This window comes from Choloepus didactylus, chromosome 2 (genome assembly GCF_015220235.1).
Source record: "Choloepus didactylus isolate mChoDid1 chromosome 2, mChoDid1.pri, whole genome shotgun sequence".
Classification (NCBI taxonomy): Eukaryota; Metazoa; Chordata; class Mammalia; order Pilosa; family Megalonychidae; genus Choloepus; species Choloepus didactylus.
In genome coordinates, this window is record NC_051308.1 from 170,496,349 (window position 1) to 170,510,569 (window position 14,221).

The following is a 14,221-nucleotide window of genomic DNA, read 5'->3' on the forward strand; positions in this document are numbered from 1 at the left end:
AAATGCAGTATAGTAAACTATATAGCATGTTTAGAAAAAAGAAACAAATTTTTCACATAAAATGTGCTGGAAATAAACACACTATATTATCAGATGGTTTTTGTTCTTATTCTTTCCCTTTTCCTTTTTTTTCCAACTTTTCATTAATATTAATTTTTTAAGTATGAAGTAAAAAAAACAGTATGCTACCTGAGTAGGGTTAATTTCCTTGGCAGTTGTTTGTGGGGTGTAAATAAATCTAGAGATTTTATTCAAGTTTATATTCAATATAATCAAACAATGTGATGTGATTATTTAAATTGTCTTAAGGTATTATAACCAGAGTAAAATATACTAATCCAGGTGAGTAGTAAGCACATTAATTCTATACAAGTCAAATCATTTTGGAAATGATGTTTAATTCTGCATGCTACATTTTAAAAGGGACATCAGACAAACTGGACTATTGTGAATTGAAAAATCATTTTCTGTGGAGGCATTTGAGATTTTTCTTCTTTTGAAGGAGAGTGGAGAGTACCTGAAGAGCTGCCACAAAGAAGAGTGGGATCAATTTTTTAAAACAACTTTATTGAGGTATACTTTATATATCTTAAAATTTAAAATAAATTTAATGTACAATTTAATGATTTCTAGTAAAATTACCATGTTGTGCAAATCATTGCTATAACCCAGGTTTAGAACATTTCCATCACCCAATGAGATACCTTGTGCTCATTTACAATTAATGCTAGTTAAGATTATTTTTTATTACTATAAGCAAAACTATCACTGTTTTGTGGAAGTTGTAGTAAAGAAGTGCATTTTAATTCATTTTTCCTTCTTCATAAGAAACAATTGAAGCCAAATGAAGAGGGTCCTGGATTGTGGCTGTGGGAGAAACCAGCACCCTCCTACCCTGACTATGTTGGTCATGGAGCTCATGGTGCATAGGGTGGTCTGGTCATGCTAGGACTCTGCTCCCTTTCATTACATGTGTTGCATCTCTCTGTTAAGCTACTGCTTTCTCCTCTTACTCTTCCTGATCTGCTGCTTAAAGCAAAATCCTCTTTTACTATTCCCTTTATTTGAATACATTTACTCAGCTTGCCTACTCTTAACTTACTTCAAGATTTTTTTTTCCACTGTGCCCTACTGAAGATACCTTTACTCCTCTTACCTCTCTGGAGTGCGGGGCAAAATTCTCATCTGCACCCCGCCCCCCAACTTCTGTTTTCCTTTCTTCCTGTTGTTTTTGTAGATTATTTTAAATGGAATGTCCAGGTAGTAAAATCGTAATCTACTTTGGGTAGATATTTGGAGGAGGTGGCAGGTTGTTGGGGATTATAAACTAGTAGCATCGAGAACTAAAATTTAATTATTGTATTACATGTTTATTACTTTTAATAAAAGTATATTAATGGCCCAACTTAAGCAGATCCAAAATTTGTTTTATGACTGTCAACCAAGGATTGTTTGGGCTGGAAGAAACAAATATTTGCTATGTAAAATTTTCCTTATTAAGAGCTTGTGATTTCTGTATAGATGTTTTTCTGTGGATGTTTTCATTACCTTTGATTTTTCTTCTTATATTCATCTTCTGGCTCATCACCTTTTAATTGTTTTTTGTTTGTTTGTTTTTGATGTTTATAGTCTATAATGTGGAATAAAAATAAAAATTGAAATAATTGTGCTATCACAAAATCCTTTTTTTCTGAACAGAAATGTACCAGCTTCTAAATTAAAAAAAAAAAAAAAAAATCATTAAAAGGGAAAACAAATAAGATGTCTTGATTACAAATGAATCTTGATTCCTTGCTCCAAATGACTTTTATGGCATTTGTCTAAAAACATGTAGGATATGCCATTAAAGTGCAATGTTTCAAACACTTGGGACTATTTATATTAATTTATTAAACCTATTATATCCCATTTTCATTTGCCAGGAGATATTATGTACTTTTATGACTGTCCTATTAAAAAGCTCTCTTTCTGATTTCTACATGTCATCTGTGATATAAAATCATGGCAAGTCTACATCAAAATAGGGTTGACCTCAATAAATCTGTTGATCAAATAAAAAGTATTTTAAAAATATAAATGCTTTATTTTGTTAATAGAGATGTGCTTACATGTATTGGAGACATTTTAAACAAAAAACAAAATATGTATAAAATATTACTAATTATAATGTTTACAGTTATATTTTCTAGAAAATATAACTTTTTCCCCTTATTTCATGATTTTATTTTATGTGCAGAATCTTAACAGTTGCTGTGATAATTCTGGAGTCCAGTATCCAGAATTCCATTTCTTTAATAATATCATAGTTAATTCTTAGAGGGAAAGTTACATGCATGTAGACCCCCAAACCTAATATTATATTTTAATATAATTTTAATTTACATATTAATATATCTGTGTTCCTAGTGTATAAATTTTCCAATGAATGAGTGTGAAGTCTATAGGTAATTGTTAACAGTCAGGAAAGTATTTCTTTAAAATTAAAAAACATATATGGCTTATTGTATTTGAAAAGGAAATAACTATATAGAATAGAGAATTTTTACTTCTCAATATTTAATTTAGATATTCTTTAATTGTAACCTTATATAGGTCCCCTTCATGTATTTGCCAAAACATTTTTTAAATGGAGAAAGTTGGGAGCAGAAGTGAGACTTTTATAATTGATATACATTGTATTTTATAAAGACAATGGTTTTCACAATGAGTTTAAAAAATATTTTCTGAAGAAGACTAGTTTTTAAAACATTTAAAAAATAGTAATCTGTAATTTTTCTTGTAACTTACTGATTGCAGTCAATCTTTACTTTAAACAGCAGTAACTTTGTATTATCTTATGTTTGGGAATATGGGTTTTAATATTAAGTTTTATATAAACTGGCAAATAAATACTGTTGGTGGAGATGAATATTAGTGCAATAAAAACATGATTATAAATCACTGTAATATATGGGAAAGATTACTTGTAAGCTTTTAAAATTTATTTTAGAATTTATATCAACTAGAATAAACAAATTAAAAAATAGAATGGTTTGAAAATTCAAATACACGTAAAACAAAAGTCCTTTAAGAGGAGCCAAGAAATTTGTTTCCTGGCACCTGGGAAAAAACAAATTGGGTATTTGAGAATTAATTTAACTCTGAATGTCCTGACAGATAGGGAAAGGGTATACTTTGGAGTAATATTTCTCATTGTATGCTGAAAGAACGACAGAGAGTATTTTAGAGAGACTTTTATTTTCCTAGCCCTGAAGATCTGAAAGGTTTACAATTGCTGCTTTTTAGTATAAAAGAAACTTTGTATGATCTGGGAAAAGTATTTAATTTTTATAGATCTTTGGATCTTTATAGGGCTCTCTTGGATAATATAACTATAAAATATTCCCCACAGATATCTGAGGCTATAATCTTTTGAAAGTTCATTTATTATTATTTTTTGAAGAATACATTCTATCTTGAATTGTTAGTTGAGCTATATATTTGTATTACTAGCATTTATTCTGTAACACTTGCTATGTGCCAGACACTCTTTGTTCCAACCTAGCTTAGCCCCAAAACCGAAGAACATGCCAGGCATGGAGTTAGATGTGAGTTTAATGGGACTTTCTTACAGGAGATGATTGTTCCACGGTGGTGGCTGGCCTGGAAGGATGGAAGTTAGTGCTCCACAGAAGTGGGGAAAGCCAGTGGGTGGTTTATAAGGGTTAGGACAAGGACATTCCATAGGGTGTGAGAACTGAGTTTTGGCAGGGTCTTGTGACACAGCAGTGTGGAGATTTGTTATCACCAGTGCTCAGGGGAGAGGAGTTTCAATGCTTTGTCTACAATACATTTTTTTTCTTCCCCTGGGAAGGTCTGATGACTTTTAATGTCCACCCTGGTCAAGTAGGTGGCTATGTGACATAACTCATTTTCACTATGGAGGGGAGGGGGCCTGGGCCCTCTGTCTCCACAGTTCACCCCCATGCAGCAGACTTTGTTGCCCATAGAACAAACATTGCATCCATATTCCACAACAACAGTATAAGAGATAACAGAACACTAGAAGTTCCCCACACAGAGATAATAATCCTACAAAGAGATGCCACCATGGCCAAGAAAGGGAGTTAAACCATTTAGATAAGGGGTCTACTGATAATTACTAAATTCTGCCAGCTAGCAGGGTATTCCATGCAGTTCAGTTTGCAAGGTTTATAGACCAAGGAAGGCTGGTAGACCTGAAGATGGGCAAGTCTGTGCAAACCCAACATTGGGTTCAGTTGTGGGCATGAGTTACCACTGAAGCCCACTGTAGGAAGATGTTTGCTATGGCACTGTGGGCGAAAAGAAAGATGTTTATGGGGAACATTAAGGGGTGATTCCTGCTGATCTAACGTATGCTGGAGTTCCATTAGTTGATAGCAAGGTACCAGGCAGAGGAACATTATGGGGAGGTTTTAAATACCAGATATTCTCCCCCTGAAGATTTTGAGAGTCTTCTACCATTACATCAATTGTTAATCTGGGGGTAAAGAGGGTGCTTAAGATTACCATGAGAATAGGCGGTCCTGGATTGGTGATAAAGATTTTAACAGGCATTTAGGTCTTTTTTCAATATTTTGAGTAACTCCTATTACCCAGGGACTAAAGATTTCTAACCAACACAGCTGCATAGGTCAGCCCAAAGGCCAATTTACCTTGTTTTCCCCAATTTTACAGTCTGAGGCACTGGCAACAACAAATTATTACTATTTACCCACTTAGACTGTAAGGTGGCTGGTCATTTAGCTTGGATTCTCGATGCTTGCATTGGTCTCACCATTAGCATTTCAATAGGAGCTAGGGCTGAAGCTCTAGGTATGGAGTTCAGGTGGTTAGGACCTGATAAAGCCTTTTCCTCGAAGAGGCCATTCATATATAAGGTTTGTATCTGTGGGGTTATGTTACATTATAGTCCATAGCCCATGCTTTGGGTCATTTGTTCAGTGAAAGAGGTTTCCTAATCACTGTCTATCAGTGTAGATATGCCATACAGAACACTCATTCTTTCCAAACAGCATATGGTGGTCAGCTGTTTGCCTTTCCAATGGGAAAGCCAACAAAAGTACTGTAGCCATGTCCATGGCAGTAAAAGCATACATAACCCTCTCTGAGAGTGGGAAGGGACTGTGCCAGTTTGAAACTGGCTTTTGTATTGGCAATACAGGATTATTTGAAAAGGCCATGGATGGATATTATTAGCCTCACCTGCTCCACCTCTGATACTGGCTGAGATTTTTGGTGCCCTCCTGGAAGTTTATATTGAACCTTCCAAGGTGAGGGTTCATTTACAGGGGACCATTTTGCCCGCCCCTTTAAGACTGCTTTAATCACTCTACACTGAAGTTGGAATTTCCCTATAGTGGTCTGCAATGTGGCATTCTGTAGAAGATCAATTCCTAAAATGTATTCTGGTATAGGGGAAAAATATGCCATATTAAAAAAAAGGTAATTTCAACAAACATGACCTATTCCACAGCATTTTTTTCTATGCCTATCATTTTTAATTTCCAGGTTTAGTAAAGAATTCTAAACTACACCCCCCCCCCCCCCATCTTTCTGCATCCAGCCCTTTCTTCATAGCTATTTTAGGTGCTTAGGCCCTCAGGGCAGGGATAGGTGAGATAGAAAGAATGTTGCCTATCCTGTTGAACTTGGACTTAAAAGTTTTAAATCAGGGTGATGGGATTTGGGAGTTTTTCTTTTAATTATTTCCAATTATTAAATCTGTTTCACTAAAAGCTGTGACCTAGACAATTGGAAAAGGTCTTTGCCTTGCCTTCTGCTGCCTTAGGGAAACTCCAGGGGGCAATTTCTTTTTAATGTCCAGGTTTGTTTACAGTAGTTATAAAACTAAGGCTTTGAACCCTGTTACCCAGAGTGTTTTTTTTCTTTCTGGGATTCTTGGAGAACACACACACACACACACACACACACACACACACACACACACACACACTTATTTTTTTTTAAGCAATTCAAATAGAGCTCTTTAGTTTTTTTATTACCATCCAGAGGTATGAGAATATACATTGAACAGGCAGGCAAGGCACAAATAGAAATTTAGCCATGAGAAACAGAAACACAGAAATACTTTTGAGAGGGGCAAATACTGAATTGAATATATATATATCTCATCCCATTTCTACCCCTTTATAGAACCATTCTAATTATAATACTGTGTTCTTTCCATAGAACCGTTTCTTTCCTGATTTTAAATCATATTGAGACCAGATTGTGTTACAGAAATGAACTTTTTTTTCTCACAGGCTTGTAACTAAAATCTTTCCAATATTTTAAAACAGTCAAGAAGTTCCCATTCTTCCTCCCCTTTCTTTTCCAAGGAGGAATCTATGTGGGTCCCACACTTTGGGGTCCTATCCTGGTGTAGCTAAAATCCTCCAAACTCAAGCCCAAGGCAACTTATGGTCTTTGATTCATGCATACCTGTATGCCAGAGTCTCTAGCTGATCATCCACTCAGAACAGGTCAGAGTCCTTCATTTCTGCATGGGCAAGATGCATATCTTTTTCTAGTTTCGTTTTCTTTTCTAAATGGCATCCAGTAGCTGTCACTGCTTGTTATGCCTCAGCAGCCACCTGCAAGGCTTCTAACAGGGGCTATGCCATGGCTGCCTCTACTTGGTGGTTCCTTTCCTTCTCACTTAAATCTAGTTGTCCTGTTATCTGTTGCAAAACAGCAACCCTGCTGGAGTTTTCAGCATGTCCTCATACTCTTGCAGCAGTCCCCATTTTTCCAGGAGGGTAGCCACCCCTCCCCACATGGACAATATGGGCCAATTTGGGATTCCCCAAATGGATTCTCCCCTTCCAGAACTCATGACCACTATGGCTGGTAGCTCTTCGGTCACCTGGCTGGCTTGCCAATCGTTACAACCCAGCTTAGGCCCAAGACCAAACAACACACCAGGCATGGAGTTAGACATGAGTCTAATGGACTTTATTTACAAGAGATGATTGTTCCATGGTGGTGGACTTCCAGGAAAGATGGAAGTTAGTGCTCCACAAAAGTAGAGGGTGCCAGGGGGTGGTTTATAAGGGTTAGGGCAAGGACATTCCATAGGGTGTGAGAATAAAGTTTTGGCAGGGTCTTGTGGCACAGAAGTGTGGAGATTTGTTATTAGTGATTGGGGAGGGGAGTTTCAATGCTTTGTTTATGATGCATTTTTTTCCTCCCTTGGGGAGGTCTGATGACTTTTAACGTCCATCCTGGTCAAGTAGGTAGTTATGTGACCTAATTCATTTTCACTATGGAGCGAAAGGGGCCCAGGCCCTGGGTCCCCACACTCTTCTAAAGGCTTTATGTCAATTAACTTCTGTAGCCCTTACAACAGTTCTATGGCTTAAGCACTATTACTATCCCCATTTACAGATGAGGAAATGGAGGCAAAGAGAGGATACATAATTGGCTTATGGTCACTCAGCTCAGAAGAACAACTTATATTTCTGTTCTTTTTCTCTCTTTCTTGCTTATAAGCTGTTTCAAAAATGAAAATATCTTCAAAACACAAAAGGTTATTTCTTTTAAATATAATAGCTTGTTTGCTCTTTGTGATCATGGTTTTGACTTTTTTCACAGCAAATATCCAAATATCTTGTATTTTGTGGCATTAAATATTTGTTGATTTCAAAGGCAAAATGACAAAAAAAAAAAAAAAAGAGAGAGAGAGAGACAATATGAGTGAGTCTTTTCTAGAGGATGAGAACCTAAAAGAAAATACAAGAAAAATCTGAGAAAGTTGAGACATTCTTCTATCTGATTGGAAACAAAGAATTATGATAAAAATAAGCTGGGGGTATACAGCTAAAAGGCTTGGAAGCCATCACTTATGTCCTCATAGCAAGAAAAAAGCTAAACAAATCAAAAGTCAACAACTCTTCTTACATCCATCAGACACTTGAGTTCACAAGACAAACTGTCACGCCTAAAGCTGGAGGGATAGACAAATACAGAGAACCATAGCTTACTGGAAGGAGAAGCTGGATAGTTAAAGCCAACTACTGGAGTGGGCCAGTAGGAAAACTTAAACTGCAGATATCAAATTCCTGGAGGCTCAGTGTGGATTAGCTTGAGATTGAAAATCTCTGGGGAACCTAATGTTGAGGGGGCTCTCACACTTTCATACTCACACAGTCATCTCCAGGAGCCCCACCAGGTTCTCAGGTTGAAGATCAGGGAAAAATCCCCCCATGTCTTCAGCAAGGGGAGGGAAAAATAACCATTTTGAAATATACCCATAGCATTCCATTATCCTTAACAGAAACCTGCCCTCAAGGGCAACTGTTTTACCAGAGTCTAATCAACTTGGGTCTTACCCCTTGGGGGAAGGTAAATACCTAACTCCACCCCCTTCTAGCCTTCTTACCTCAATTAAAGAGGTGGGAGGAAGTTAAGAAGCACTTGGGAAGATCATAGCCCAGGGGCACAGGCTCACTAAAAGACTGATACATAATAAGATTTTAGAATGCTTCCATTCTACTCATATCTTACAACTACATCAATTGGGCTCTTGTATAATAACAGGGATTACAGGTGAAAGAAATGCAAGGCTCAGCCTTATTTAAGAAGGAGTCTTTAAGGAAACCCAAACACAACAGGGGAGACAAAAACAAGGAAGAAATTTTAGTCTCAGACACCTACAGCTGCAGCAAACAGTAAATACAGCTTAATCCCTAGCCAGATAAATGTAAAATCTCATGCCAAAGGCCTGTTTGCCCCAGTTCATTTTACCAATTAATCATGTGCAGCTATCAACAACAAATTCCAAGGCATGCTAAAGGACAAAAAACACAGTCTGAAGAGACAAAGTAAGCATCAGAACCAGACTTAGATGTGATAGAGATGTTGGAATTATTAGAGCAGAAATTTAATGTAACTATGATTAATGTGCTTATGTGCTGTAATGGAAAAGAGTACAACATGCAAAAACAGAAGGATAATGTAAGCAGAGAGATAGAAACTCTAAAAAAAATTTAAAAAAATGCAAAAAATAAAATCCCTGTAACAGAAATGAAGAATATTTTTGATGGGATCAGCAATGTACCTGACATGACCAAGGAAAGAATCAATGAACTTGAAGCTATGTCAATAAAGTCTTCTCAAACTGGAAAGCAAAGAAGAAAAGACTGGAAAAAAAGGAACATAATATCCAAGAACTGTGGGACAACTACATGCATGCAATGGAAATATTAGAAGGTGAAGAATTATAGAAAGGAATAGAAAAAATATTTGAAGTAATATTGACTGAGAATTTTGATAAAGACTTTCTCAAACACATTTTCACAGAATTTGTTGTGAGAAGATCTGCTTTGCGAGAAATGTGAAAAGCAGTTCTTCAGAGAGAAGGAAAATGATATCGGCCAGAAACTCAGATCTACATGAAGAAAGGAAGGGCATTGAAAAGCAATAAATGAAGGTACAATAAAATATTTTATTTTTCTTATTCTTAATTGATCATCTGATAACAGTTTTTTTTTCACTATCATAATGGAAACAGGGTATTTGGTGATTATAGCTTATGGATAAGTGAAGTGAATGGCAGCAATGATATAAGGAATAAGAAGGAGGAATTGAGAATATTCTATTATAAGGTATTTAAAATACCTGTCAAGCAGTATCATGTTATTTGAAAGTGGACTTGGATTTGTTGTAAATGTATGTAGCAAATTCTAGGGCAAACACTAAAACTATTTAAAAATAAGTATACTTGATATGCTTAGGGAGAAGAGGAAATGGAATCATATAAAATGGTCATTTTAAACCAAAGAAGGAAGAAAAAGAGTGAGAAACAAAAGAAGAAACAAAGAACAATAGCAGCCAGTAGAAAACAGCTACAAATACAGTAGTCCAACCATATCAATAATCACTGTCTGAATGGATAAAAAACAAGATTCAGTTACGTGTTGTCTACAAGAAACCCACTGTAGATATAAAGCCACAGATAGATTAAAAGTAAAGGATGGAGAAAGATATGCCATGCTAACACTAATCAAAAGAAAAGTGGGTAGTTACATTAATGTCAGACAAAACAGACTTCAGAGCAAGGAAAATTATCAGGAAAAAAGGACATAATAATAAGTCAGTTCTCCCAAAAGACACAACAATCCTTAATTTGTATGTAACTGATAAAACAGTGACAAAATAAGGCAAAAACTGACACAACTGCAAGGAGAAATAGATGAATTCACTATTAAAGTTAGAGATGTCAGCACCCCTCTGTCAGTAATTGATAGGCAGCAAATCAGTATGGATGTAGTTAAACTGAACAGCATTATCAAAAACTAGATCTAATTGAAATTTGTAGAATACCTCATCCAGTAACAGCCAAATATATGTTCCTCTCAAGCTCACCTGGGACATCCACCAAGATAGACCACATTCTGGGCCAAAAAACATAGCTTAACAAATTTAAAAGTATAGAAATCATACAAATTATCTTTTCAGGTTACAATGGGATTAAATTAGAAACAACTGAAAGATGGCTGTAAAAATCCTAAAATATTTGGTGATTAAACAGTGCATTTCTAAATAACATAGGTTAAAGAAGTCTCAAGAGAAATTAAAATATATTTTGAACTAAATGAAAAGGAAAATACAACATATCAAAATTTGTGGAATATAGCAAATAGAGTGTTTTGGTGGAAATTTATAGCATTGAATTTATATATTAGAAATGAAGAAAGATCTAACACTGGCAGTCTAAGATTCCCCTTAGGTAACTAGAGAAAGAAGAGCAAATTAAATGCAAAAGAAGTAGAAGGAAAAAAAATAGATTAAAAGTGAATGAAATTGACAACAGGAATTCATTAGAGAAAATCAGCAAAACTAAAAGCAGGCATTGTGAAAAGATAAATAAAATTGACAAATTTCTAAACAGGCTTACCAAGAATAAAAGAGGACACAAATTTCTAATATCAGAAATTAAAGAGGGGCTATCACTGCTGATCCCATGAATATTAAATGGATAATAAATATTACGAACAGCTCTATGTCCACAAATTTGATAAAGTGGATGAAATTTCTTTAAGACACAGTGTATCAAGACTCATACAAGGAGAAACAGGTAATCTGAATAACCCCATATCCATTAAAAAAAATTGTATTCGTCATTCAAAGTCTTCCAAAACAGAAAGCACCAGGCCCAAGTTGTTTCACTGGTGAGTTCTACCGAACATTTAAAGAAGAAGTGATACCAAATTTCTACAAATCTCTTTCAAAAAATTCTTCCTAACATATTTTATGAGGCAAGCATTACCCTAATACCAAATCAGACAAAGATATTACAAGAAAGGGAAACTTTAGACCCATATATCTCTTGAACATAGATGCAAAACTGCAACAAAATGTTAGCAGATTGAATCCAACAAGGTATAAAAATAATTATGCACCATGACAAAGTAGTATTTATCCCAGGTATGCAAGTCTGGTTCAATGTTCAAAAATCAATTAATGTAAATTACAATATCAATAGGCTAAAGAATAAAAATCATATGATCATGTCAGTACATGCAGAAAATGCATTTGACAAAATCCAACACCCATTCGTAATAAAAACTCCTACAAACTAGGAATAAAGGGGGACTTCCATCACTTTATAAAGAACATATACCAAAAAATCTCACTGCTAACATACTTAATGGTGAAAAATAGATTCATTCTTCCTAAGATCAGTAACAAGGCAAGGAAATCCCCTCTCACCATTCTTAGCCAACATTGTACTGGAAGTCCTAGCTACTGAATAAGACAAGAAAATAAATTCAAAGGTGTACAGATTGGAAAGTAAGAAATAAAGTTGTCTTTGTTCACAGATTATATGAATGTCTAGGAAAAAAATCACAAGAATTGACAAAAAAATTAAACTTTGGTAACTAATAAGCAGTCATAGTAAGTTTGCAGGATACTAGGTTATTGTCCAGAAGTCAATTGCTTTCATATATGCTAGCAATGAAGAATGGAATTTGAAATAAAAACAGTAACAACACCATTTACAATAGCACCAAAAAAAATTACATACTTAGGTATAAATCCAAGAAATAAGTTCTCTGTGAGAGAAACTGCAAAACCCAGATGAAAGAAATCAAAGAAGATCTAAGTAGAGAGATATTACATGTTCATGGATAAGAAGACTCAATTTTGTAAAGAGGTCAGTTCTTCCCAACTTTACCTATAAATACAATACACTTTCAATAAGAATTCCAGGAAGTTATTTTGTAGATATCAACATACTGAGTTTAAAGTTTATGTGGAAAGAAACAAGACCCAGAATAATAAACACAAAGGTACTTTAGCAGAACCTTTGAGGAAAAACAAAGTCCAAGGTGATGTTGCCTGACTTCAAGAATTACTATATAGCTACAATAATCAAGACAATGTGATATCACCAAAAGAATGGCAAATAGATCAGTGAACCAGAATAAAGAGCCCAGAAATAGACCCACACAAATATAGAGAACAGATCTTGAGAAAAAAACAAATGCCATTCATTATAGAAAGAATAGTCTCTTCAAAAAATGTTAGAACAACTGAATAGCCACATGCAAAAAGTAAATCTACATCAAGACCTCACATCCTTCACAAAAGTTAACTCAAAATGAATCATAATTCTAAAGGTAAAACACAAAACTATAAAACTTCTGAAGATCACATAAAAGAAAATTTAGGTGACTTTGGGATTGGCAATGACTTTTTAGATACAACACCCAAATCACAAGTCATAAAAAAAAAAATGGAATTCATTTAATCTAAATTTGGGAAAACTTCTGGGAAGATGGTAGCATAGGAGAGGCAGAAGTTACTCCTCCACCAAAAGCACCTAGAGAACAAGTAGAAACTGTCCAAAGCAGTGGTTCTGGGGCTCAGGAGACCAGGGAAGGATCATTGCAACATACAAAGAAGAGCTGGATGAAGAAAGGGAGAAACTACAGAAACTGTGGTGAGTGTACTTTACTGAGGCTTCTGGTACCCATCCTCCACCCCAAGACAGGCAACTATGGGTAGGCCTGGCTGCCACCAGGCTGGCAAGATGCAGCACAGTCCTGATCCAACTGTTGACTGGTGAAGTTAAACCTCTGGGTCCTGTAGCCTTGAGCCTTTCTACATAGGAGGTTGGGGTACCCATGGCACCATTATTTCCAGAAAGACTGTGGTGAATAACTGATCTGCACTGCAGCTCCTGGCACCCAGAATAGCAAACACAAAGCTCCAAGGCAGGGAGCTTTGGGTCAGCCTGGACCCTGCCCATCTGGCTGCTGTAGTCTAGGAGAGGCAGAGAAGCCTTCCCCTTGGGAAAAGAGGGGGGTACAGAGCAGTTCTGATCAACTGTTGGCTGACAAATGTGACCCTCTGGGTCCTGCAGCCTTGAACCTTTCCATGCGAGTGCCCAGGATGCTAACAGCTCTACTATTTCTAGAAATGGAGAAGCTGTGGCAAGTGACTAAACTCCACTGTGGCTCCTGGTGCCCATTCCCCACACCCAACACCAGCAGCTTCAGGTCAGTCCAGACCCTGCACAGCTGGCTGCTGCAGTGGGGAAAGTGGGGTAAAGCTTCCCACCCAGGAACAGAGGGGGATGTGGCACAGTTCTGATCTAACTCTTGACAGATGAAATTGGACTATGGGGTCCCACAGTCATGGTCCATTCTGGGCAGTTGCCTGCAGAAGCACAAGGCCATTATTCCCACCCACCTCAGAAACAAAAGGGTCTAAGGGCCAAAAAAGTAACTTTCCTTTGCAGGTCTGAGGGGAATAGGGTGCTGAAGAGTGTCTTCTGCTGGGAAGTCTGGAAAAGTGCAATCTGGGAAGCTGCTTTCCTGACCCTCTCTAGGACCCTTGGGAACAGGTTTGCACCCCTCATGAGACCCTGGCCCTGGTTTGGCTGGGAAATACTGATGAACCAAGTGCCAAAGAAGACCTTTAACATGAACCTAATCAATGACAAAATATTAGAGGGAAACCAACTTTCAAAATAAATGAGATAGTCAGATGCCCAGATATCAGCAAGAAATTTCAAGGCACATTTAGAAACAAGAAGATATTGCCAAGCCAAATGATCAAATTAAAAAGGCAAAGGAGATACAGAATTTGGAACACCTAATTAAAGATATTCAAACAAATCTAAATAATTTCAGTGAGATGGCTAAAGTGATAAAGGAGTATTAAGAAGACATGAGGAGGAGAGGCGGGG

The 14,221-nt window shown here is 36.4% G+C and overlaps 1 protein-coding gene across 1 annotated transcript in view; it reads left to right on the plus strand.

The window, feature by feature from the left end:
- Positions 1-14,221, plus strand: part of LRRIQ3 (leucine rich repeats and IQ motif containing 3) — a 235,148-nt gene that overhangs the window by 12,367 nt on the left and 208,560 nt on the right. Inside the window, exon 3 of the mRNA XM_037826915.1 lies at positions 503-573. The gene's annotated coding sequence lies outside the window, so the exon portion shown is untranslated. The remainder of the gene's footprint in view (positions 1-502; positions 574-14,221) is intronic.